This window comes from Ursus americanus, chromosome 11 (assembly GCF_024610735.1).
Source record: "Ursus americanus isolate L20-20 chromosome 11, mUrsAme1.1.p, whole genome shotgun sequence".
NCBI lineage: Eukaryota > Metazoa > Chordata > Mammalia > Carnivora > Ursidae > Ursus > Ursus americanus.
The window spans coordinates 55373977-55379521 of NC_142137.1; the positions used below are offsets into that span (position 1 = coordinate 55373977).

Sequence of the window (5545 nt, forward strand, 5' to 3'; positions counted from 1 at the left end):
TGTCTAAATAGTCCAACATGTAAGCATAAAGGATTAACATACAAAGACAAAGACTGAGCTGTGGAATATTTTATTGAAAGAGAATGCCCATGGCGCTCTCACGGCCCAGTCACCCCCTGCACCTGCCAAGGTGCGGCCGGGGGCGGGAAAGGCCCAGCGATGTGGGTGAGTTCAGATCCAAAGCGTCAGAGGCACAGGACTCTAGTCTGAGACACTGGCTATCAAAGCAAGAACCCAGTTGAGGAGAATCTTAAATATTTAAGTGATAAGGGATTTAACAAAGTAGGTACGACAAGAAATACCTTCTGAATAGAAGCACTGGCCATCCCTGCTCCTCAGAGCCCGTCCTGACTGATGAGCTTTGCTGGCGAGCTCTGAGGGGCTCACGTGGCCAGCTGTGGTCACCACCAAAGACCCTGGTGTGGACTGGCCGTGGTCCCTGTGGATGGCATCAGTGAGGCCTCCTCCTGGTATAGAAGGCAGAAAACCACAAGAGAGAAATCAGGCTGACCTGCTCAGAACGATTCCCTTTTCCATCCTGCGCAGGAAGTACGGACTGAAAGGCCATATTTTAGCTACTTCGGATGTTCCTACTTTTTCACGCTCCTCCTGGAGAAATGTAATGTACCCACAGCGAGGCTGTGGAGGGAAGACAGGAGCTGCGTCCTTGGCGACACCCGCGGGAGCCGGGCTGGGGTTTGAGGAGAGCAGGTACTGCAGCAGCCCTCAGGACTGGGAGATCTTGTCCAGAGACATGAACCCCATGTCCCCGAGGGTCCTTCGTGCCACTCAGCCATCAGGCCAGACGACCAGGTGGGTGATGCTGCCGTTGCTGAGAGAGAGACGGGGCCAGCCTTCCGCAGGGAAGTGCAGCACCCCGCCCATGGTGGAGTGGAGGATGTGGGCATGGCAGATGAAGAGCTCTTAGCTGCCCTCCTGCCGCCTGGCGTCTGCCCGTGGACGTAGTTCCGGACGGTGGCCTCGATCCAGGCTCCACCTTCGTAATACACAGCCTCCGGCTTCGCAGGGCACAGGTGGGTCAGGCTCGACGAGGGTGTCTTCCCTTAGCAGGTCTGTGCTGATCTTGTAGATGCCTGGCAGGTGCTTGGAGCTGATATTAGTGGTTTCTGTTGCACGGCTCATGGATGAATGGAAAATTTTATTAAACTTCAACCCCAGGCTTGCCAGTCAGAGCCCAGTTAGTTCAGCCTGTTCATGACCCAAGAGCTTCAGAGTGCAGTCCTTCTCCAGGGAAGCATCCACATGGTTCTGGAGTGCCTGTTAAGAAAGATGTATCGCCTGGCCTTGGCTTCCTACAGGTCCAGCCTGGATGCCAGTTCCTCTTCTCCAGAGTCCAGGTTCCTCTTCTGTTAGGCTGACCAGGGACTGTGGTTCTTGCCTGTCCCAGCTGGGGTCACAGATGCCCAGCCCATGGCACATGGCCCCCACCCACACTGGCGCCTTGAGAGTGTGCGGCTCTGTGTCCCCACCCATGCAGCGCTTCCCCAACACCACTGCCGAGAAAAGCACGGTGCCTGAGCCCCTCACTAGGGCACAGGCCACCAGCTGCCACACCTATCAGAATGCCATGCCCACCTGACCTGTGCCAGCCCCTTGCCCACAGCAGCTTTATTTGTAATAGCCAAAATTAGAAAGAACCCAAACGTCTGTTAACAGAGTGGATAAACTGTGGTATGTTGATACAATGGAATATTACAGAAAAAAGAATATGAGAAAAAATATATACACATGAATATGGACAAATTTCAAAAAACTATGCCGAATGAAAGAAGTCAGACAAAGGAATACATATTATTTGGCTACCCTTAAAATCCAACAATAGACAAAACTAATCTGTAGGGATGGAAATCAGTACCTCTAGGGGAGGTGCTAGCTGGGAGGTGCATGAAAATTTTCTCTTTCAGGATAGATGTAATGTTGTCTTTCTTGATCTAGTAGCTATACAGGTGTACGTATATAAAAATTCATCAAGCTATATACTTAAGATTGGCACACTTTATATGCTTTCCCCCCATGTATTTTATACCTCAGTAGAAAAAAATTCTTCATAAAAGATAAGCAGACTATTTTTACCTTATCAGTTACTTAGCAAAGGATATTAGGTAAAAGCAAAATTATCTACTTAAAAACAAAAGACCAAGCAAACTGTGCTTATGTCGGTTTCACTGACCCCAAGATAAGTCAAAACTAGACTATTCAAACCTTATCCATTAGTGTCCATAAAATCTTAGAAGGCAAATCTGAAGAAAGTAGGAGTACATCAGTTAGTCCAATGCAGTTAAGCTGGTTACTCAAGTTAAGACTCCACGTAGCATACTGGCAATGTATATGATGCAATTTTAGTAAAGTGCTTTACCATAAATACACCCATTTAAGATTTTTAACTATTTATTTTTAGTACCAAGGCAGTATGGCATAAAAGAAATAGCAAGAGCTTTTGAATCAGACAAACCAGTTTGGCCACTTACTAACTATACAGTGTTGGGCAAGTTTCTTAATCTCTTTGATACTGAGTTTCTTCACAATTTAAAACAGAGACAATAATACTTACTTTGCAAAATTGTAGCACAATTATAGTAGGTATTTAAGAGTGGTAGCTATTTAGCAATAGCTCTTTGTATGCAAAGTATCCTGGTAGGTACTGGAACCCTATCTCTGAGAACCTGACCAACTGGAAATGACATTCAGATATAAAGATTGGTGATGAAAGGTAAGAATTTAACAAGGGCTATAGATTACAAATTATAGGGTTCCTATCCAGCTAGGAGGATTGTGGAGTATCCTCTGAACAGAGCCTGGAAAAGTTTTTGGAAAATCCACTTAAGGCAGAGGAAATGGCATGAATTAAAGCATAGCCCCCAAAACAGTGCAGTGACTTCAGGTTCTGATTAGTTAAGACTAACTGTGCCACTGGACTAATTTTAAGGAGTAAGACTACAAGGCTAGTAAAGCAAGCTGGGACCAGTCAGGACAAAGAAGTCAAGGACCTGTTTTCTCAAGTCCTGGGATGGCACTGAAGGGTTCTTTTCAGGAACTGACTCTAGTGATCACTCTACACAAAAGTAGGGAAGGAAAATCTCAATACAGGGAAATACCGCATAGGATAAAAGGGCCTAACCCAACATGCTGAGAGGAATGAAAAAAATAAAAAAACCAGGAAAAATATTAGAGTTCAATTTTATCAACTTAAAAAAAAAAGAAAGAAAGAACAGATATGGAGTTTCCCTGATTATTGAGGTGGGACTGTCTTCAACTTTTAAAATGACTTGACTGGCTCATAAGCTCCTCAAGAGCAAAGAAGTACCCAAAAGCAGCAAAACATATTGCCAGGCACAGTGAAAGTGCTCAATATACACTGCTGGCAAATGAACCCTTTTAAATATTCCAAATACTGAAAGCTCTACAATAATACAATGTTCATAGTGAAACATGCAGAAAAGCTAAATTCATTTTTTCCTTCCTCTTGAGTGACTTTTTTTTCTACAATACATGCCAAGTTCTGGATTTGCTCAAATTCAATATTTTAAAAGACTCATTTGAGAGCTATCTCTATCTCTACCAAAAGACTCAGATACGAACCACTCTAGAAATTTGGGAATATTGCCACTTCGGTTGCTAAGCTCTGTATTTTTTTTTGTTTTGTTTTGTTTTGTTTAAGTAATCTATCATTCAGTATGTCTTTGGTTATAGCAAAAAAACCAAAAACAAACAAAAAACCATTGTATGGCTCATGAATATTACACGAAAAAAATTAAAAAGTTAAATCCATCTCATATAAATATATGTAAAATTCACTCAAGAGTACATAATTTAATAATTTATATAACTAGTAAAATAATTAAAATGAGAATTACCTACTACATTAAGAAATAAAGAAAAAAATGAGCGCTTCCTAGGGTCTAAGCACAATGCTTAGCTATTTATTTTTTGCATTAGCTCATTTAATCCTCTCAACAACCTTCCATGGTAGACACTTGTTATCTATGTTTTATAGATGAGAAAATCTAAATATAGAGAATTGTCCAAGATTACACCGTATGGCAAGGAAGAGGCAGAACTACAACTTGAACTCATGCAGTCTAACTCCAAATCAGAATTCCAGTTAATTAATGTAAAAAGAATGAAGGAAATGGAAAATCACCATTGGAATACCACAATAATAACTGTTGCAGGCAAGATCTATTGAATGCTAAAATTAGTGGGCTAAATTTGAGAAATAGGACATCTGTACAAACTCAAAACATCTCCCTCGGAATATTTATTAATTACCCATGGCAGTTTTAACATATATCCACAAATCGTTTGATACTTTTCCCTCTCCTTCCTTCGAGTGTGGACTTCTCCTAACAAAATAGAGTACAAGAAGGGAAGAGTAGTAATGTGTTGCAATGGAGAAACTGGGCAGACACTGTCTAAACTACGTGATTAAGGTTAACACATTGATGTGGAAATCCTGTGCCCCCAGATATGATGCAATGAAAAGAGCAAAACATTCCTGTGGTATTCTTCCCCCCAAATCCATAACCTCACTCTAACTGTGAGAATACATCATATAAACCCAAAATGAGCGACACTGTACAAAATGCAAAAGTGGCAATGTCTCAAAGACAAACATTTTCACAGGTTGGAGTAGACTAGAAAGACAGGACAACTAAATGCAATATGGAATATGGATTAGATTATGGATTAGAAAAGAGACACTAATGGAAAAACTAGGGAAATCTGAATTTAGTTAATAGTATTATGCCAAGGTTTCTTAACTTTATTAATGTATCATGGTTATGTAGGATTTAACATTAGAGGAAGCTGGGTGAAGGGTATATAGGAACACTCTATGCTATCTTTATAAATCTTTTGTAAATCTAAAATCATTTTATAATGAAAAGTTTTTTAAAAATTCAACATCCATTTGTGAAAACAAATGTCACTAAGCCAGGAACAGAAGAAAGTCTCCTCAATCCGGTAAAAGGTATCTACAAAAAAATAAATGAATAAAGAAATAAATAAATAAATAAATAAATAAATAAATAAATACAGTAAACACCATTCTTGATAGTGAAATATAGAGATATCCTCAAGATCAGGACAAAGCAAAAGATGTCTATTTTAATGCTTCTGTTAATTACTGTTCTGGTGTTCCCAGCCAGGGCAATAAGGCAGGAAAAAGAAAAAAGGAATAAAGATTAGAAAGGCAAAGTTAAACTTTTTTTTATTTTTCAGATGATATTGTGCATTTTGGAAATCTCCAATAATCTACAAACTACCAGAACTAAAAATTTAATTAAGTGAAATCACAGAATACAAGCTCAAAATACAAAAATCAACTGTACTTCTATACACTAGCAAGATGGTTGGAAACAAAATTGAAAAAAAGGTACCATTTACAATAACATCAAAAAAACTCAAATGCCAAGAAATAAGTTTAATAATGCAGAAGTCCCCTATACTAAAAAACAAAACAATGGTGAGAATAACTGAAGAACTAATTCGATGGAGAGATATACCATGTTCATAAACTGGAAGA

At 40.0% G+C, this 5545-nt stretch overlaps 1 pseudogene; it reads right to left on the reverse strand.

Annotated features, from left to right (window-relative positions):
* Window positions 1-726: 726 nt before the first annotated feature.
* LOC123800426 (serine/threonine-protein phosphatase PGAM5, mitochondrial pseudogene) lies at window positions 727-1494 on the reverse strand (annotated as a pseudogene).
* Between the last annotated feature and the right edge of the window lie 4051 nt (window positions 1495-5545).